Below are 22,927 nucleotides of genomic sequence, written 5' to 3'. Positions count from 1 at the left end.
ATATAACATGAGAAATATAAATGTTACAAAATTACAAAAAGCATAATTTGAAAGTTAGTTATTTAAAATTATTATATTACCATATTTAAAGAGTTTTCTTTAAATAACTCTCTGTACATATTTCTTCCTGGAAGGTTATTTAAATTAAAATTATTATTATTATTATTATTTTTTAAAGATTTTATTTATTTATTTGAGAGAGAGAGAATGAGAGACAGAGAGCATGAGAGGGAGGAGGGTCAGAGGGAGAAGCAGACTCCCTGCCGAGTAGGGAACCCGATGTGGGACTCGATCCTGGGACTCCAGGATCATGACCTGAGCTGAAGGCAGTCGCTTAACCAACTGAGCCACCCAGGCGCCCTAAATTAAAATTATAATTTCCCACTTACCCACAATGAATGGGGATTAGATATTTTTGTTAATTGAATATCTTGTTAACATAGAAATTATAATCAATTAGTTCACAGATTACCACTTTTGTTAAGAGTATAATGTGCATCACAATTGCATCGAATGTAAATTTACTTTGATAATTTAGAAAGCAACTCGGGCACCCTTATTCCTCACAATATTTATCATAAACATCTAATATTACTATATTCAGATACAATAACACGTTGAAGTAATAGTGCACATAAATAATAATAAAAAGTAAATTTTTAATTTTAACTTTTTTCATGCCATAGATTCTGGCAGAGAAAGTCTTTTTCCCTGTCCAGTAACCTGACCTTTCTCCCTTAGACTCTTATGAGGTCACACCAAAACTTTTGTGTATGTTTTAACACCTCATTCTTTGAATAATATTAAGGCTAGGACTACAAATACTGTCCCTGTAATGTGTGTGTATGTTTACAAAGTTTGAAAATTGGCTACAACAATGTATAGTACAAGACAGTGGTTATGTTAAATTTTAAGAAACGTATCAACATGTAACAAATTTAAATAACATTTTGAACAGTTTTTGTGTGTGTGTGTGTGCGTGTGTGTGGTGTTATACTTCTGAGATTATTAAAGTTTAGAACTTTACAAAGACTTTTGGAATACCCTCTGTACCTGAGTCTTTATCTGTGCATGGTACTTAAGTTCATTAACAAAATTACCTGAGGTTTATTAAAAACACAGATTTCTGGGATCCCTATGCCATTTCCTAATTTCCATCAGAAATTGAGTCTGTCAGTATGGATGGTATCTGCAGTCTATATTTATGTCTGTCTATTTATCTGTCTATCTATGTATCTGTGTATCTTTCTATCTATCTAATCTAGATGATTTTAAATATCAACTGGATATGATCACACCTGACCTAGAGTAGCATTTTTTTTTAAATTTTATTATGTTAATCACCATACATTATATCATTAGTTTTTGATGTAGTGTTCCATGATTCATTGTTTGCGTATAACACCCAGTGCTCCATTCAGTATGTGCCCTCTTTAATACCCATCACCAGGCTAACCCATCCCCCCTCCCCCTCCCCTCTAGAACCTTCAGTTTGTTTCTCAGAGTCCATAGTCTCTCATGGTTCATCTCCCCCTCCGATATCCCCCCCCTTCATTTTACCCTTCCTACCATCTTCTTCTTCTTTTTTTTTTTTTTTTAACATATAATGTATCTACCATATGACTCAGCAATTGCACTACTGGGTACCCGTACCGAAGGGGTACGTGCACCCTGATGTTTATAGCAGCAATGTCCACAATAGCTAAACTATGGAAAGGGCCAAGATGTCCATTGACAGATGAATGGATAAAGAAGATGTGGTATATATATACAGTGGAATATTATGCAGCCATCAAACAGAATGAAATCTTGCCATTTGCAACGATGTGTATGGAACTGGAGGGTATTATGCTGAGCGAAATAAGTCAATCAGAGAAAGACATGTATCATATGATCTCACTGATATGAGGAATTCTTAATCTCAGGAAACAAACTGAGGGTTGCTGGAGTGGAGGTGGGTGGGAGGGATGGGGATGCTGGGTGATGGACATTGGGGAAGGTATGTGCTATGGTGAGTGCTGTGAACTGTGTAAGACTGATGAACCACAGACCTGTACCCCTGAAACAAATAGAGTAGCATTTCTTGAAGTATGTTATCAAAGAACACTAATCTCCCTAAGTTCTCGGTAATGAACAGTGTCCACAGTTAGATGAGATTAGGAAATGCTGGGCCCTATACATCTGGAATATTCACAGGGCACATTGGCATAGTATAGGCTTCAACAAGTCTTGTGGTTTATGAAACATGATGCTTTAACTCGTAGTTTATCAAATTACTTATTCATTAAATGCCAATTTCCCTCACAGCAGCTATTAACACCCCTTAAAATGTAGGTGCTGGCATGCTGCTTTCATACTTTCTGTCTTGGGTAGACAACTGAAATTCCTCAGGCTGTTCTTAAATAAAAAGATAGGCCATTCTTTATAGAGGGCAGAAATTTTGAAGCATTTCAATTCTCCCCCCAAACCCAAGTTCATCTATATACTCTCTAAGGTGAAGTTTAATTAGTATTATTTTTCTTGAAGATTTCCAGAGATTGTTTCTACTTTTTATAAAAAAGATAGTCTCTTCAATAAATAGTGCTGGGAAAATTGGACAGCCACATGCAGAAGAATGAAACTCGACCATTCTCTAACACCATACACAAAGATAAACTCAAAATGGATGAAAGACCTCAATGTGAGACAGGAATACATCAAAATCCTAGAAGAGAACATAGGCAGTAACCTCTTTGACCTTGGCCGCAGCAACTTCTTGCTAGAAACATCGCCAAAGGCTAGTGAAACAAAAGCAAAAATGAACTTCTGGGACTTCATCAAGATAAAAAGCTTCTGCACAGCAAAGGAAACAGTCAACTAAACAAAGAGGCAACCCACAGAATGGGAGAAGTTATTTGCAAATGACACTACAGATAAAGGGCTGGTACCCAAGATATATAAAGAACTTCTCAAACTCAACACCCAAAAAACAAATAAGTCAAAACATGGACAGAAGACATGAACAGACACTTCTCCAAAGAAGACATACAAATGGCTAACAGACACATGAAAAAATGTTCATCATCATTAGCCATCAGGGAAATTCAAATCAAAACCACATTGAGATATCACCTTACACCAGTTAGAATGGCCAAAATTGACAAGGCAAGAAACAACAAATGTTGGAGAGGTTGTGGAGAAAGGGGAACCCTCTTACACCGTTGGTGGGAATGCAAGTTAGTACAGCCACTTTGGAAAACAGTGCAGAGGTGCCTCAAAAAATTAAAAATAGAGCTACCTTATGACCCAGCAATTGCACTACTGGGTATTTACCCCAAAGACACAGATGTAGTGAAAAGAAGGGCCATATGCACCCCAATGTTCATAGCAGCAATGTCCACAATAGCCAAACTGTAGAAAGAGCCAAGATGCCCTTCAACAGATGAATGGATAAAGAAGATGTGGTCCATATATACAATGGAATATTACTCAGCCATCAGAAAGGATGAATACCCAACTTTTACATCAACATGGATGGGACTGGAGGAGATTATGCTAAGTGAAATAAGTCAAGCAGAGAAAGTCAATTATCATATGGTTTCACTTATTTGTGGAACATAAGGAATAGCATGGAGGACATTAGGAGAAGGAAGGGAAAAATGAAGGGGGTGGAATCGAAGGGGAGACAAACCATGAGAGATTATGGACTCCTAGAAACAAACTGAGGGGGTGGGGGGATGGGTTAGCCCGGTGATGGGTATTAAGGAGGGCACGTATTGCATGGAGCACTGGGTGTTACAAACAATGAATCATGGAACACTACATCAAAAACTAATGATGTACTGTATGGTGACTAACATAATAAAATAAAATTAAGTTAAAAAATAAAAAAGAATAAAATAAAAGAAACAGGTAAGAGTAAGTCTTCATAGTTTTCAAAATATATTTCTAATGATAGATCAAGAGAATTGGCATGTTGTTAAGATATTGGAAGTGCTATCCTTTACTAGGATTAACATAAATGTATTGTGTTTACTATGTGCTCTAGGCTAGCCTTACTCCTTGTAAGTTTGTTTGGAAACAGTCACATATGGGCCCTTTTTAAAAGTGGCTTAATTCAGCTATCACCATGGCTTCTATTCCTGTCTGTTTGTCATCACAAGTGTGGCAAGAAGAATCCTAGGAGTAATATGTTCCAAATTCTTCCATTCTCTATGTTCATACTTCAGAGAAAGCTTGCTTTTCTTCCTACATAAGATATTTCTAGTTTATCTGTGTTCTAGAAGACTATTACTTTCACAGAAAAGAGTACAGAGACAAAAATGAGGCAGTACTTAATTATTTTGGTACTTTCCTAATAAGGGCACTTTGTCTCTATTTCTCTGTCTCTCTTTTTTTATCTTTTTTTTTTTTTGTCTTAAGAGATCTACCAGTGTTGTTCCTATAAATTCCCCGCCCCCCGATTGATTGATTGATTGATATTTTCATTTCCCATTTACATACCTGTTCCTTATGAGCAATCATTTTAATATATTTAGCATCTATCCTTTTGAACATATGGATTCTTTTAAAATGTATACTGTTAATGTGTACATTTTTTAAAAATTTACATACATGGTATTTTTCTTTGTATATTCCCTACCCCCCCCATCTCCTCCACCCCCGCCAGCACTCTATCTGGTGTGTTCCTTTTAACTATTGCATAGTACTTTGTAATGTTCACCATACTGTATCTATTCCAACACTTACCCAAGGAAGGATATCCAAGTAGACTTTGCTTCCTGTCACCACCAGTAACACTATAATGAACATTGTCATATTTTTACAGTTGTAGATCTGTTGAAATTTCAGTGGGCTACATACACAGGTAAATACATAACTCAATTGAATACTGCCAGTGCACTCTTCTTCAAGATGGCTGACAGCTTTCATCAACAGTGTCCACTATTCAGATATCACCACATTCTCAACAACATGTGGCTTTCTATTGCTTTATAATTCTTGGTAGTCCATAGGGTATAGACTGAAATTTCACTGTGGTTTTAATTTGCATTTCTCTGATTAATAATGAGCTTGAGCATCTCTTCATTTTCTTGTTAACTTTCTGGGTTTCCTCTTTTCTAAATGCCTATGATATGCCTATGATTCCTCTTTTCTAAATTGCCTTTATCCTTTTCCTATAGGGTGAAGTTGATTAAATTTGAAGACTTAGCTGTAGCAAAAATTAATTCCTTTATGTTTTTTAATTTTTAATGTTATCATTACATCTTATTCACTTTTATTTCAGTTTATTTTTTTATTGAACAAGCAAATGATTTAAAAAAATTTTTTTATTAACATATATTATTTGTTTCAGGGATACAGGTCTGTGACTCATCAGTCTTACACAATTCACAGTGCTCACCATAGCACATACCCTCCCCAATGTCCGTCACCCAGCCACCCTATCTCTCCGACCCCCCTCCACTCCAGCAACCCTCAGTTTGTTTCCTGAGATTAAGAGTCTCTTGTGATTTGTCTCCCTCTCTGGTTTCATCTTGTTTCATTTTTCCCTCCTTTTCTTTATGATCCTCTGTCTTGTTTCTCAAATTCCTCATATCAGTGAGATCATATGATACTTGTCTTTCTCTGATTGACTTATTTCGCTTGGCATAATACCCTCTAGTTCCATCCACATCATTGCAAATGGCAAGATATCATTTTCTTGATGGCTGCATAATATTCCATTGTATATATATACCACATCTTCTTTTTTTGTGTGATTTTTAAAAATTATTATGTTAATCACCATACATTACATCATTAGTTTTTGATGTAGTGTTCCATGATTCATTGTGTATAACTATACCACATCTTCTTCATCCATTCATCTATTGATGGACATCTAGGCTCTTCCATAGTTTGGCTATTGTGGACATTGCTGCTATAAACATCGGGGTGCATGTGCTCCTTTGGATCACTACATTTGTATCTTTGGGGTAAATACCCAGTAGTGCAATTGCTGGATCATATGGTAGCTCTATTTTCAACTTTTTGAGGAACCTCCATACTGTTTTCCAGAGTGGCTGCACCAGCTAAGCAAATGATTTTTTAACCTTAAGTTTTAAGACACATATTTTTGTTGTCTACTTCATATAGAAATAAGAGTAATTTAGCTCTTTCCTTTTTCTCTAACCTGTAATGAAATATCTATGGTACAAAAATTTGCTGCAGGCACAATATAAGTGAAAATATCAAGAGAGATACATTATAGAGATCTTGCTCTCTCTTCACTCTTCTGCCAGCCAATGGTACTAGCATGTTTGCCCTAAAAGGAAAATACTGTGATAGAAAACCAAGACAAGTCTTGCTTGCTGCAGCAGTATCCCGAGTGGGCATTCCACATGCACTTGTTGAAAAAGAGACCCTATTCGACTGGGTGGCTCAGTTGGTTAAGAGACTGCCTTCGGCTCAGGTCATGATCCTGGAGTCCCGGGATCGAGTCCCGCATCAGGCTCCCTGCTCAGCAGGGAGTCTGCTTCTCCCTCTGACCCTCCCCCCGTCTCATGTGCTCTCTCTCTCTCTCAAATAAATAAATAAAATCTTTAAAAAAAAAAAAAAAGAAAAAGAGACCCTATGAAAACCCTTTCTTCAGAGATGAATGTTGACGTATTTCTTCAAGGCAGCTGAGAGACACGTGCAAATAAGCTCTAAGGATATCTCCTCCACCTTCCCTAAATCATTGTGATTTTTTTTTTTTTGACTAAGGAAGGATAACAGGAATGGGATCCAAAGATGTAGAAAAAAAGAAAAGGAATCAGAAGCTAGCGCATTGTGATCCCACGTCTGTTTTCCTGATGTGGCAGTACCAAAGGCAGGCATGTTTGGATGGGATTCTTGAAGATTGCATCTTTCACTTCATACATATTATTAAATTTTTATAAAGAAACTGTTTTGCACAGTCTCTGTGGTAAGGCAACACATCCAACACCACTATGAAGAATCTTTAGCATTCATTCGAGTTTCTGTGAAGATTTCTGGGGCTCAATGGTATTAGCACAAATTGTTTTGTTGTTTGTTTGCTCTTACTTGGACAAAAGATTAAGGATATGCCTTCTGTAATTCAAGGTGTCTGTCTATATATAATGGTTGGGGGAAATTGAGATGCAGAAAGATGAAGCATTTTGGCAAGATTACAGCTATTAATTACAAACATATCACAGCAAAAAAGTCATATCTCCTGAGCTCCAGCTCTTGCTCTATTAACTAGAGGCTGATTTCTTAGAACAAAGAGTCAGTATCAACTTGGCATATTAAAAGTACTAAACCTAAAACAACAACAAGACAGAAGATTATGAAGGTGATAATTTCATGTTTGTCTCATCTTCTTTAACTTTATGTTTCTATGCCTGACTCCACAAAAACACTCAGTATCTCATAAAAGAACTTTGCCTTACACTCACTGTTCAGTCTTGTTCTGAAATTTCTCCTTAGCCCATTTTTAAAGCCTAATTCTTTCCTGATGCTCCTGACCACCAACTATGTTGTTTTTTTTCTCTTGTTTTCTGCCTAAAACTTTTCTTGGATTCAGTTCTCAATATTTTCTTTGTGCTGTTGTTCTTTACCCCACTATTCCATCAGTCACCTCAGATATTTAATCTTAGTTAAATTTGACTCAGGAGCTTTTTACACTGGAACCACCATAAAGGAAGATGCTTTCTTGGGTTTTGTCCTAGAGATTCAGAAGGAATCAGATCATTTAAAAACCTTAATTAAGGGTTTAAAAGGTTGGCAAAAGATGGAACAGACACTTCAAAAAAGAAGAAGATATATGAAGGACCAATAAACACATGAAAAGATGCTCAACATGAATAGTCAACAGGAAAATACAAAAATAAAACCATAATGAGATACCACTCTATACCTATTAAAATGGCTAAATAAAAAGACTGACAATACGAAGTGTTAGCAAGGATGAAAAGCACACAGAACTCTCATACATTGCTGGTGAATAACATGATATAATCATTTGGAAACTAGTTTGACAATTTCATATAAAGTTAAATATATAGTTACTGTAGGATCCACAATTCCACTCCTACGTAATGTTCATATCTTGACTGCAGTGGTGGCTACATGGGTGTGCATGTTTGCCAAAACTCATCAAAATATACACTTAAAATGGGGACCTTTTTTTGTATGTAAATCATACCTCACTAAAGTTGACTAAAAATTAAATAAAACTCAGTGGTAAAAGAGAACCCCCCCAAAGAAAAACCTTAATTAAGAAACTAGGAATTTGGGGCAGTTTTAAAAAGATGTCATATGTACCATAAACTAGGCAGTATTGTAGTCAAAGCATGTTGTCTTTGAAAAGTGGAATCAATATTATTCCTTATATGCCTATTTTGTGTTAGGAATTATTCAAGTACTGTGTGACTGTTGTCATGTTTAATGATCAAAATATCCCAGTGAAGTGAGTATTATTAGCCTCATTTAAAAGAGTATATTTCAGGAGGAATAAATTTTTGAGAAGGATTTGTTTAATCTTTAGGGGAAATACCCAGTAGTGCAATTGCTGGGTCGTAGGGTAGCTCTATTTTCAACTTTTTGAGGAACATAAATGGAGCACAGAAGGCCTGATATTATATATCCATACAAAAATTAGTGAGTTCCCCAATTTTCCATATAAATAGAAAAATGACTGATGAAACACCTTGAACAAATCATTTATATTCTTCAGTAATATCATTCACGTCTGATTATAAGAATAATGTTATTGCAAAATATGTAAGTGTTTTTATTATTATAATTTGACTAATATTTTTTATAGACAGGGATTTAGCACATTCTTTATATTTTCTAATGTTTTCAAGAATAATTTTTTAAAATTATTTTATTATAGTAAAAACTTAATTAGTTATGAGCTTTATCCTCTTAACAAATCTTTAAGTGTATAACACATTATAGTTGACTATTGGTACAATGTTGTATAGCAGATCTGTATTTACCTTGCTTAACTGAAACTTTATGCCTATTGATTAGTAACTCCATTTTCTGCTCCATCAGCCCTGGCAACCATCATTCTACTCTTTGAGTCAGTGAATTTGACTATTGTAGATACTTTATGTAAGTGGAATCATGCAGTATTTGTCTTTCTGTAGATGGTTTATTTTACTTAGCATGATGTCTTTAAGGTTCATTTAAATTGTTGCATATTACAGAATTTCCCTTTTTTTTTTTAAAACGATGGAATAGTAGTCTATTGCATTTATGTACTACATTTTCTTTATCTATTTATAGACATTTAGGTTGTTTCCACATCTTGGCTATTGTGAATAGTGCTACAATGAACACGGGAGTTTTAATATCTCTTTGACATCTTGATTTCAATTTGTTTGGGTAAATACCCAGAATTGGAATGGCTGGATCATATGGTAGTTTTATTTTTATTTTTATTTTTATTTTTTAAATTATTTATTAATTTATTCCACAGCATCTGCACCATTTTGCATTTTTGTTGTTATATCCAGGAAATCATTGCGAAGACCAATGTCATGAAGCTTTTCTTTTATGTTTTCTGCTAGTCTTATACTGAAGTGTTCAAGTCTAATATTGAAGTCTTTAATCCATTTTGAGTTTTGTACATCCATGTGGGTATTTGGTGTTAGGTAAGGGTCCAATTTCATTCTTTTGCATATGGCTATCCAGTTTCCCAACATCATTTGTTGAAAACACTGTTCTTTCCCCATTGCTGATTCTTGGCACTCTTATCCAAGATCAATCAAAGGTATATGCATGAATTTATTTCTGGGCTCTTTGTCTATCAGTCTGTCTTTATGCCAGTACTACCTGTTTTGATTACTGTGGCTGTATAATATACTTTGAAATCAGGAAGTGTAATGCCTCCAGCTTTGTTCTTCTTGCTCGGGATTGATTTAGCTCTTTGTTGTCTTTTGTGGTTCCATATAAATTGTGGAATTTTTAAAAAAATTTCTATTTCTGCAAAAAAAATGCTACTGGAATTCTGATATGGACTGCATTGAATCTATAGATTACTTTGAGTAGTATGGACACTTAAACAATCTAAACTCTTCCAAATCATGAACATGAGATATGTTTCTATTTGTGTGCTTAATTTCTTTCATCAATGCTTTGTTATTTTCAGGGTATATTTTGTAATATCAACTAAAATGACTATACAATAAATGGAATCTCAAGGTTATAGAATTAATTTAAAAATTAACTTAAAACAACTTAAGGGTTTCTCATCTTTTGGGAAAAAAAAGGTAAAATTGTGTAAACTTGTTACTCTTTTACCAGACCCATGAAGACTTTAAGGTCTCTTAGTTAAGAAATACCATCTTCTTGGCACAGATTTGTTGAAGTATAAGTGACCAGACTTTTTTTTACCTTTCTATTTTTTGAATTCTTGTTACAAGTTTATTTAAAAAGAGGTTTAATATAGGGGCACCTCAGTGGCTCAGTTGGTTAAGTGGCCAAGTCTTTTTTTTTTTTTTTTTAAAGATTTTATTTATTTATTTGAGAGAGAGAATGAGATAGAGAGAGAGAGAGTATGAGAAGGGGGAGGGTCAGAGGGAGAAGCAGACTCCCTGCTGAGCAGGGAGCTTGATGCGGGACTCGATCCCGGGACTCCAGGATCATGACCTGAGCCGAAGGCAGTCGCTTAACCAACTGAGCCACCCAGGCTCCCCTAAGTGGCCAAGTCTTGATTTCAGTTCAGGTCATGATCACAGGGTCCTGGGATGGAGCCCTGCATTGAGCCACACATCGGCTCTGTGTTCAGTGGGGAGTCTGCTTGAGAATTCTCTCTCTCTCTCCCCCTCTGTCTCTCCCCCTACACATGCGCTCTCTCTTTCTCTCTAAAATAAATAAATAAATCTTTAAAAAGAGGTTTAATATAACAAGCATCAAGTTAATAGATAATATAGAAACAGACAATTCTGAAAGACCCCCATATTACAATATTTCGAATGCTCTCATTTACACTCGAGTTGCTAAATATAAAGGAAATGTCTTTGATCCAGTTTCTGGAGTCTCTGATATCATCATGAGTTCAGTGATCTACTTTTCTGGGCTATATAGGTCATAGTTAGCTTTTTGGGGAATCACTGGTAACTGTACTGTCCCCATAACCCTCATTTTTTATTTTATTTTATTTTTTGCTTAGTTCTTGCATTATTCTGATCTTCACCTGTCAACCTTAAAGGGGAAAAGAAGAAAGCTAATCTTTCTTCAACTTTTGACTTTAATTTTTCTTTTGATTTAATGCCTCAATTTCTATGTTTTTTTCTTAGAGAGTGTTGAACTCATCTTCAGTTTATGTACCTTTCAAAAGCTCCCCCATCTATCCACATACATATTTCTCCCCTCTTTTTTTTTAAGTCCCAATATACCTAAATAATAAAAATCAAACTTGGTTCAGTGACTTAACAGCTAAGTGAGAATCATAGTTGCAAGTACTATGTATGAAAAGCAGTCCTAGTTTAAAGTTAATTACTCCTAATCTTTCATTTCTCTTGTCTATACGTCTCCATTCATAACAGTAGCATAAATGACAAGGATGAAAGGATGAAAAATGCAATATTTCATGAAATATGAGCTAATGATTTCAGTATCCTCTTAAAAAAAAGATGAGGTACGGCCTTTCCATAGTTTCCAAGAGCTTAGCCCCACATCATTATCACTTAACCATCTTATTCTGAGATCACTATGCCTCCTGCTTTACTGGATAGATGAGAAGAGAGGACCGTCCTGCCATCAGATCAAATGAAAGACACAAATGAGGACATTTTTGGTCACTGTTTCTTTGTGGAGGATAGGATTCATTAGAAGAGAAATGTAAATCGCTTATTTCCTTATTTTGAACACTTGCTCATCAGTTTGTAGGACCTGAGTGGATAAAACGTATTTTTTCTGAAAAATCATAGTTGCAAGATTTTTACCAGGTTATCAGAACTAACATACTAGTATATCTCCTAAACAATTCCTGTTTTGCATAGCAGGTTCATCTTGGGGCAAACTGCGGTAGATAGATTTGTCACTCTTGCAGGTGACTAGAATCTGAACAGCAGAATTCCAGGCATTCTGTAGCTTAGGTATTTGTTCTCTAAATTCTATTACCTAATTTTTATGTTTAGTGATCTCCTTTGTTGGCTAGTAGGACCTGTGTTTTAGAAGATGGAGCTAAAGCCACTGAAAGCACTTAGTATAATGTCAGTACTTCACACTTTTCCAGTGAGAAATCCTTTGATGTCTCTGTTTCTAACTTCTGATTTCCAAGTTGAGAGTCAAGAAACTAAAATATTTTCTGAAATTACACAAAATTGATAGCCACACTAAACGGGACAAAATACATTATGTTAAATATATTGATATGTATTCATGTGAACAATGCTTGGAAAGATAAAGACAACAATGAGAAAGATATCATTAGGATGGCTAGATGTTAATTAAAAATTATTTAATTTTATTGTTATATTCTTTTTTTTTTAAGATTTTATTTATTTATTTGACAGAGAGAGACACAGCGAGAGAGGGAACACAAGCAGGGGGAGTGGGAGAGGGAGAAGCAGGCGTCCCGCTGAGCAGGGAGCCCGATGTGGGGCTCGATCCCAGGACCCTGGGATCATGACCTGAGCTGAAGGCAGACGCTTAATGACTGAGCCACCCAGGTGCCCCTGTTATATTCTTTTTTTTAAAAAAGATTTATTTATTTGAGAGAGAATGAGTGAGAGGAAGAGAGCGAGCATGAGCTGAGAGAAGAAGGAGAAACAGGATTCCCACTGAGCAGGGAGCCCGATGCGGGGCTCGATCCCAGGACTCTGGGATCATGACCTGAACTGAAGGCAGACGCTTAACTGACTGAGCCACCCAAGTGCCCCAAATTTTATCGTTATATTCTTTTCAAGGAGATGGTAACCAGTAAAGTAAGACTTACTGGTGAGATCTCTTTTATTTTTAGAAATTACTAATTTGATTTGATGTTTGTTAATCACAACGAATGGGGCAAGCACCTATTATAACTGTTGATCGTTTAGCCATTAGAACACTAGAGGTCTTTGTAGCTAGTATTTGTGTCACTATTTCAATGATTTTGTTAAATTACTAGCAATTTTTGGTTTAATTTAAATAACGGAGTGTTTTAAAGGGAATCCCATCTTCCTGATGTGATAGAATAGCTTATATATCTCTCCATATTTATGTTCTTAGATAACTCTACCTATATTTTTTATTCTATTTTAGAAAACAAATAATTAAAAAAAGGGAAATATACAAGACAGGTGAGAAATGCGTAAGTCTGTCAAAATTGGAAAGTATATGTTTTTACTTTGCTTTAGATGTTCTTTGTCCTACAACCAAGTCCCCATTTCAGTTTCTCATATTATTAGCCTGTGACAAAATAAACTTCAGATGACAGATGCACATGTCACTTATACTCCTAACTGGTTAATTAAGGCCGGGTACAATTGCAAGCCCTGGCGAGAAGCTATTTTGAGAAAGCCCTGGCTGAGATGCTACTCACTTGCACCTCCACGTTATCATATTAATCAGGCAGGAAAACCTGTGATCTAAAAGTTGTCTTAGAAACAGGTCTCCAGCCTCTTCAGTGGCTTTAGGAGAGTCCAGTCTCACTGAAGTCAAAAGCTGCATCTGCCCCTTCAACCTGTGCAGGCAGCGGGAGCAGAGGACTTGGGTCTAATTGGTATTTATTGTTACCATTGTTTTGCATTCCAGACCTTTGCTAAACCTTTCCCAGCACAGCAAACCCATGGTTAACTCCACAGCAGTGAGGAAGCTATGGTAGCAGAACTGCAATTAACCTTCATGGGCAAAACAAAACATAAAAAACCACGAGGTAGGCTTTTTGCAGATGCAATTTTTAATGACACCTGGCGGGTGAAAACAACATACCTTAAAATGAGAACATATTTGTGTTCATACGCAATAACCAGAGAAGAGACATTTACCTAAAAAAGGGCTAATTATTCATATTGAAGTGAAGAAAAAAAAGGAAGAGTGTAAAAGACAAAATCGTTATAATTAAAAAGTGGATTGTTTCTAATACTGGGATTCAAGTGTAAGTGTTGTCAGGTGGCTTTTTATTCAAGTGACAATGCTCAACGAGTACAAAAAAACCTGACCCTTTTCTCACAACTTTTTCCATGTTGTTATGTGTAAGAGGTGGTATTTATAATGGGAAATATTATGTCTTACGAAGCTGCAAATTCCAGGTAATTATCAGTGGGCAAGACACTTACTTGCTTTAAGCCTCAATTTCAGTATCTGAAAAATTCAGAGAGGCACTTTAACAGCCTGTAAGCTGAAGGCTCTGCCACGTTGTATTTTGAGACCCTTTGGGGCTCTAAGCTCTATGACTCTGTAATGCACTGTAGCAGAAACTCTTCAGTAATTTATCCCTTAACAGATTGCTTCACATGTTAGTAATAACAGGAGGCTGACGAAAGTTCATTAGATGAAGATTAAGGGAAATAAAAGTCAAGAGAGAGTAGTCAGGCTGTGGATCCAGAAAAGAACAGTATTTGGAGGTAGAGATGGCTGTGTTAAGGAGGCCAGGTAGAAGCAAAAAAATAGAAGAAGAAAGCAAACCAGAAAAGGGACAAAGGTAAGGAGGGGTTCTATGCATAAATTAGTGAAGGAGACACATTTAAGAGGTGGGATGAGCTCTCAGAATCGGTGAGTCAGGCTTGTTGGTAGGAGGGGCTAGCCTAACCTCCCTCCCAGTTCTTATCTGAGCAGTCACCATGGTTGTGAATTGTCTGTGTGCAGTGCTTGGGGGCTCACCGGCGCTGCCGAATATGGAGGCTTATAAATTTGAAAGGCAGATATATCTTCCCATCTCTATTCCAAAGAATTTTCCCTTCTCAGAAGCTGTGCTTTGAATTTAGAGGCTGCTCTGAAGGTCGAACCCTCAAGAGAGTCAAGGCAATGTTGTATGTGGGATATGGTTGAAACCTGGGCCAAGGCCCAGAAATTCTGATGCAGTGAATCTCTGAGTGTCTCCCTGGAACCTCTGGGAGTTGCTGATATTGTGGGCTCTCAGCTGGAATACATTCAGTACGTTAAAATTTTTTTATTGTGTCAGTTTTCACTCCACCCACTTGTCAGCTTGGGAATATTCTGGTATTAGTTTGTCCCGTGGTGTTATAGTTTTTCTTTCTACTTTTCTAAATCTGAAACTATTAAACTATTAAATGAAATGCTATGTGGAAAAAAGCCTTGCTCCTATCTTCTCCTTGGCCATCTCTTCTCCCTAAAGTTTAGCTGTGTTATTTAAGATTCAGAAGTTCTTGGGAAATTTTATCTTGGTACTTTTGTTACTTTAAATTGACTTTCTATACAAGGGAAGTCCTCCTGGATTTGACCTCCATCCGTTTTTCATGGCATCTTTACATACACACCAGCTGTTACCAGGTGGTGAAGAAGATTGGACAGTGGGCTTTGGCCACCGGTAATTCAAAGCATCACTTTCTCCGTCTCTCTGAACTGTGCTGACATTCCCAGTGGCCGCTGGGGGGAGCCACATACCCACATTCTCCCAGCCTTAACAGAGTCCCTTTTTAAGGAAGCTGAGATCATATTTAGCTTGTGGCCAATATGAAAAGTAAATTGTTTTAAATGCCTTTGGAAAGAAAGCAGCAATTCAAACTGACAAATTTATGGGTTTAAACTTGAATCAAATATTGTGTTTGACTTTCTCCCATTTTTTCTCTAGAGGATGTGGAAACTAATGAAAAAGGGAATGTATCTTGAAGGAAAAATGCATGCTTGCAAAGCACCGCTTTCCTATCTTCCTTTATGCATGCACTTCTCAGGTTGGTAGCTGTGAGGTGGTTAGAACTCCAAATAGACTTGTCTTGTTTAGGTTAGAAGGCCATGTTGAGGTATTACAGCTCCCAGATTGTCTAGAAAGATCAGACAAAGAGCGCTTAAGGGTGTATTTTTTATTTCATTCTTTTTGTTTTGCATCTCTCAAGTGTCTCTAAATGGAAATCTGTTTTTTAACAATATTGAAAAATAATCTTAAACCATAATGTCAAGACACTCTCCATACCATGGGGCGCAGAAAGATGAGTAGCAAGAGGTATCGGTATACTGTTCAAACACAGCCATACAAAAACAAAACAAACAAAACGAAACAAACAAACAAACAAAAAACAACCAAAACTGACAAAGAGTAATGAAATTAAATAAAGAATGGCATTTCACCTCAGGAGCTGGGACTTATTTTAAATCTTTTTTTGGAGGAATGGGGTCAAATGTATATTGAGAAATCTTAGATGTAGGATTTAAGAAGGTTGTAAACCCAGTGACTTCAAACCTTAATTAATGTGTTGCAAACAGAAGGAACAGTGCCTCTGACACCCCTTTGCTTGGCTTATCTGTGAGGAGGATCCCTCATTTGATTAGACTGTGTTAGTAGTCTCTTCATTTTCTCACCATGCATTTTAGTGAGTTTCATAATCCTGTTCCTGTTTCCATTTAATTGCAATCTAATCAGTTATCTCTTTGAAGAATAATAACAAAAAAATCCTAAAATTTTAAACAGATTAATGCTGTGCCAGATTTATGTGAACTATATATTAATGCTCATTATATTTGAAAAGACAGATTCTTCTTTAGGAAAAAATATTAAAATTAAACAATATTAGAATTTTGTGACCTAAAAGATCACCTCAATCAAGCTCTTTGTTTTTTCATGATTAAAAAGAAGAGTCATACCCATGTTTGTAGCCAGACTATTTTGGAAGAAAATTTAGTTATAGATGTGATTGGAAAATTAATTTTCACCACCACTATTAAGAGACTGTTTTTGTAAAGAAAGATACAGTATTGGCAGATTATTTTGGGGGAGTTGTTTTGTAGAAAATGAGCATTTGTTGAGGGTTTGCTCTGTACCAAACATTTTAGATACATATGTTCATTTACTATTCCCAAACACAATAAAAATGCTGTATGTTTTATAGATTAGGAAACTCAAGTGCAGATGTTAAATAATATGTACAGCTTTGAACAGTTAATGTCAAAGACATAGTCAAAACAGGTCTCTGTGATACCAACATCTATTCTCTTAAGAAAAATTTTTCCCTTTTGCCCCAGTTTTCTTGAGAAATAACTGACATACATCACCATATAAGTTTAATGTATACAACATGATGATTGATTTGCAGGTATTGTGAAATGATTATCACAATGGGTTCAGCTAACATCCATTTTCTTATACAGATACAGTATAAAGAAAGGAAAGAAGAGAAGAATAAAGGAAAAAATTCTCCTTATGATAATTCTTAGATGATAATTCATCTCCTTCTGATGATTTACTCTGTTAACAACTTTCCTGTATATTATACAGTGATATTAGCTATAGTCATTATGTAGTACATTACATCCCAGTACTTATTTATCTTGCAACTGCAGGCTTGTGCATTTTGATCATCTTTCTCTGATTCTCCCTCCCTCCACTCCCTGCCTTTGGTAACCACAAGTCCGATCTCTTTTTCTATGAATTCAGGGTTTTTTTCTGTCATTTGTTTTTGTTTTTTAGATTCCACATAGAAGTGATATCATACAGTTATTTGTCTTTCTCTAACTTATTTCACTTACCCTAATACCTTCAAGTTCTGTTTATGTTGTCACAAACGGTAGGATTTCCTCATCTCTTATGGCTGGATAATATCCCATTGAATATATATACCACAACTTTTTTATCCATTCATTCACTGATAAACACTTTGATTGGTTGTTTTCATGTCTTGGCTATTGTAAATAATACCTCTTCAAGTTAGTGTTTTTGATACCTTTGGATATATTCCCAAAATGAAATTGCTGGATCATATGGAGTTCTAATATTTAATCTTTTTGAGGATCCTCCATACTGTCTTCCATAGTGGCCATACCAATTTACAATCCCACCAGCAGTGCTGGAGGGTTCCCTTTTCTCCACATCCACATCAGCATTTGTTATCTCTTGTCTTTTTGGTGATGACCATTCTAATAGCCACTGTGGTTTTAATTTGTGTTTCTCTGGTGACTAGTGATGTTGAGCATCTTTTCATAACTGCTGGCCTTACATATATTTTATTTGGAGAAATATTTCTTTGAGTCCTTTGCCCGTATTTTAAATTGCTTTTATGGTTTTGTTTTGTTTTTTTGGTATTGAGTTGGTATGAGTTCATTGTATTTTTTGGATATTAACCCTTACCAGATACATGGTTTGCAAATAATGTTTCTTATTTTGTAGATTGTCTTTTCACTTTTTTGATGGTATTTTTTGCTGTGCAGAAGTTTTTAGTTTGATGCAATCCCACTTGTTTATTTTTTATTGCTTGTGCTTTTGGTATTTTATACAAAAAATTATTACCAAGACCCATGCCAGGGAGCTTTGTTCCTGTTTTCTTCTAGCAGTTTCTTCTAGGAGTTTAATGGTTTCAGGTCTTATATTTAAGACCTTTTATCCATTTCAAGTTATTTTTTTGTGAGTGATGTAATGTATGGGTCCAGCTTCATTCTTTTACATGTGAATATCCAATTAAATGCCATTGGAATCTTGATAGAGATTGCATTGAATCTATAGATGGCTTTTGGAAATATTCACATTTTAACAACATTAATTCTTTCAATTCATGAACATGGGGCACCTTTTCATTTATTTGCATCTTCTTCAGTTTCTTACATCAGTGTCTTATAGTTTTCGGCATAGAGATCTTTTACCTCCTCATTTAAATTTATTCCTAAGTATTTTATCCTTTTTTTAAATGCTTTTATTTATTTGACAGAGAGAGAGACAGCCAGAGAGGGAACACAAGCAGGGGGAGTGGGAGAGGGAGAAGCAGGCTTCCCGTAGAGAAGGGAGCTCAACATGGAGCTTGATCCCAGGACTCTGGGATCATGACCTGAGCTGAAGGCAGACGCTTAACAACTGAGCCACCCAGGTGCCCCAGTATTTTATCCTTTCTGATGCTGTTGTAGATGGGATTGATTTCATTTCTTTTTCAGAAATTTCAATGTTAGTGTATAGAAATACCAGTGATTTTTGTGTTAATTTTGTATCTTGCAGATTTACTGAATTTATTGATTAGATCTAAAAGTTTTTTTCTCTTTTTTAAAAAATTTTATTATGTTATGTTAATCACCATACATTACATCATTAATTTTTGATGTAGTGTTCCATGATTCATTGTTTGCGTGTAACACCCAGTGCTCCATTAAGTACATGCCCTCTTTAATACCCATCACCAGGTTAACCCATCCTCCCACCCCCCTCCCCTCTAGAACCCTCTGTTTCTCAGGGTCCATAGTCTCTCATGGCTCGTCTCCCCCTCTGATTGCCCCCCCCCATTTTTCCCTTCCTCCTATCTTCTTCTTCTTCTTTTTTTAACATATAATGTATTATTTGTTTCAGAGGTACAGGTCTGTGATTCAACAGTCTTACACAATTCACAGCGCTCACCATAGCACATACCCTCCCCAATGTCTATCACCCAGCCACCCCATCCTTCCCACCCCTCACAGATCTAAAAGTTTTTGAGTTGAGACTTTAGGATTTTCTGTATAAAAAATCCTGCCATCTTCAAATGCAGGCAATTTTACTTTCCTTTATAATTCTGATACCTCTTATTTCTTTTACTTGCCTGACTGCTCTAGCTAGGACTTCCAGTGCTATGTTGAACAGGAGTGCTAAGTGTGGGAACCCTTGTCTTATCCTTGGTCATAAAAGAAAAGTTTTTATTCTTTCACTATTGAGTATGATGCTGTCAGCTTATCATATATAGCCTTTATTATGTTGAACTATGTTCCTTCTATGCCCAGTTTTTTAGGAATTTTTATCATGAATGGATGTTGAATTTCATTGAATGCTTTTTCTGAGTGTTTTGAGGTAATCATATGATTATTTCTTCATCCTATTAATATCACATTGATGGGTTTGCATATGTTGAACCATCTTTGCATCACAAGGATAAATCCCACTTGGTCATGGTGAATGATCCTTTAATTTCCCGCTGAATTCGATTTGTTCATATTTCATTAAGAATTTTTTCATCTTTATGCATCAGGAATAACAAATGGTCTGCAGGTTTATATTTTTGTTGTTGGTGTTACTTTTGTTTTTGTTTTTGTTTTTTTAGTAGTGTCCTTTTCTGGTTTTGGTGTCAGAATAATGCAGTTCTTGTAAAATGAGTTTAGAAGTGTTCTTTCTCTTTTATTTTTTGGAGGGGTTTGAGAAGGATTGATGTTTATTGTTCTTTAACTTGTAAAATTTACCAGGGAAGCCATTTGGTCCTGGTTTTTCTTAATTGGGAGATTTTTGATTATTGATTCAACCTCCTTACTAGGAATAAATATATATTCACATTTTCTATTTCTTCCTGATTTAGTCATGGTAAGTAGTATGTTTCTAAGAATTTTTCCATTTCTTCTAGGCTGTCCAGATTGTTGGTATATTTTGATCTTTTTATTTATAATTTTGTTGATTTGGGTCCTTTGTTTTTGTTTTGTTTTGTTTTGTTTTACTTGGTTAGTCTAGCTAAGGGTTCTTTATCTTCTCAAAGAACAAACCCTTTATTTGGTCAATCATTTCTACTGTTTTTCTGTTCTCTATTTCATTTAATTCTTTCCTAATATTTATTATTTCCTTTCTTCTGTTAAATTTGGGTTCACTTTGTTCTTTTCCTGGCTTCTTAAGGCATCACTAGATTGTTTAGAAGTTTATTATTATAAACTTCTTCCTTAGAACTGCTTTTACTGCATCCCATAAATTGTGGCAAGTTGTGTTTCCATATTTGTTTGTTTCAAGAAACTTTTTTTATTTCTTTTTTGATCCATTGGTTGTACAGGAGAATGTTGTTTAATTCTCATGAGTTTGTACATTTTCCAGTTTTCCTCCTCTTATTGATTTTTAGTTTCATGCCATTTTGGTCAGAGAAGATACTTGGCATGATTTCAATCTTCTTCAATTATCTAAGATTTGTTTTGTGGCCTAACATATGGTCTATCCTAGAAAATGTTCCATATATGCTTGAAAAAAATGTGTATTATGCTGTTGTTAGATAACATGTTCTATATGTGTCCATTAGGTCCATTTGGTCTAAGGTATTGTTCAAATCTGTTGTTTGCTTGTTGATTATCTCTTGATAATTGTTGAGTGTGGGGTATTAAAGTATCCAACTATTATTATATCATTATTTACTCTCCTTTAGGCTCTTTTAGTTTTTGCTTTATATATTTAGGTGCTCTGATGTTGGGCACATAAATATTTGTAAATATTATATCTTCTTGATGTATTGATCCCTTTATCATTATATAATCACCTTCCTTTTCTGTTTATACCATTTTTAGTTTAAAGTATATTTTGTTTGATACACATACAGTTTACTCCTGCATTTTGTTGGTTACTATTTGCTTGAAATTTCTTTTTCTATTCCTTCATTTTCAGTTTATGTGTCTTTACGGCTAAAGTGAGTCTCTTATAGGCAGAATATTGTTAGATCTTGCTTTTTTTAATTCTTTCAGCTATTCTATATCTTTTGAATTGATAATTTGATCTGTTTACATTTAAAGTAATTATTGATAGGTAAGATTTACTATTGCCCTTTTTCATTGTTTTCTGCTTGTTTTGTAGATCCATTGTTCCTTGCTTCTTATACTGCTGTCTTTTTTATATGTTTTAATATATTTTGATATCAGTGTGCTTTGACTTCTTTATCGCAGTCTTTTGAGTAATTATCAAAAGATTTTTCTTGTGGTTATCACGAGGCTTATATAAAATATCTTAGGCTGGACGTGAGCATTGCTGGGGTGCAGATGTGGGGAGAAGGTGACTGTGAGGAGAGCATGTCTCCACTGAACACTTGGATTCAGCTCCTTCATTTCCAACATGGAAGAAACTTATATCAATTCCCTGGACCCTAAAGGCTATTACAATGCCCCCATAATAAAAAACACCAGATCAGGGTCTACAGGTTTCCTTATCACCTTATCAAGTACAGAAAGAATCATCTTGATGTTACAAATTGGCTACTTGTCCCTTTAATTCTTGCCATCAGTTTCCTTGGGCCAAAATCAGTCATTATATCTCAAGCTGTGATGATGAAAGTTGTATTGAGCAGGATGTTGTCAACCAAACCAGGAACCTTGGACAAGAGACTCTGGCTGAGAGCACATGGCAGTGCCCTCCTTGTGATGAAGACTGAAATAAAGATCTGTGGCAATAAACTAGCACCCCATTGGTCTGGGGCACAGCCAACTACTCTGTCAACAATAGCCCTGCAAGCAACAGAGTTGTGGAAATAAGAGTAACCTGGCTTCAGGCATGTGCATTCCCAAGTCTCTACTGTATGTTCTGCCATGGAAAAACAATGGAAATGCACAGTAGGTGACTATCTATCTCATCAAATGCCAGACCCTAGAAGACTCTTGCTCCTTCCTGATACCAGTGGGTTCTTCATTTTTTTCTCCTAATTTAATTATAGAAAGATAAACTGTGATCTTCAAACTGAAAAAAAAAATCTTAAACACTTGTAATACTCTATTTTAAAATGGTAACAACCTAACTTCAATAGAATTATCATACTTTACACTTTTACTTCTTCCTCTCACATTTTAGGTTATTGCTGTTACAATTTACATTTTTTTAAAGATTTTATTTATTTATTTGTCAGAGAGAGGGAAAGAGAGAGCACAAGAAAGGGGGGACAGCAGGCAGAAGGGGAAACAGGTTCCCTGCTGAGCAAAGAGCCCTATGTGGGACTCGATTCCAGGACCCTGGGATCATGACCTGAGCCAAAATCAAGAATTGGATGCTTAACTGACTGAATCACCCAGGCACCCCTGTTTTGACGATGTTAATTAGCATTATTTTACTTCAACTTAAAGAACTCCCTTTAACATTTCTTGTAAGGCAGGTCTAGTGGTAATGAACGTTCTCAGC

The 22,927-nt window shown here is 35.7% G+C and overlaps 1 long non-coding RNA gene and 1 pseudogene across 2 annotated transcripts in view; both read left to right on the top strand.

The window, feature by feature from the left end:
- The window catches only part of LOC135363630 (uncharacterized), a 605,080-nt gene that overhangs the window by 259,287 nt on the left and 322,866 nt on the right, over window positions 1-22,927 (top strand). The window lies entirely within an intron of this gene.
- LOC123847562 (gametocyte-specific factor 1-like) lies at window positions 21,875-22,428 on the top strand (annotated as a pseudogene).

This window comes from Mirounga angustirostris, unplaced genomic scaffold, assembly GCF_029215605.1.
Source record: "Mirounga angustirostris isolate CCGP_5_RB_7025 unplaced genomic scaffold, mMirAng1.0.hap1 SCAF_2, whole genome shotgun sequence".
NCBI classification, from domain to species: domain Eukaryota; kingdom Metazoa; phylum Chordata; class Mammalia; order Carnivora; family Phocidae; genus Mirounga; species Mirounga angustirostris.
Note: the sequence above shows the minus strand (reverse complement) of the source record. Positions and strands in the feature narration are given on the sequence as shown.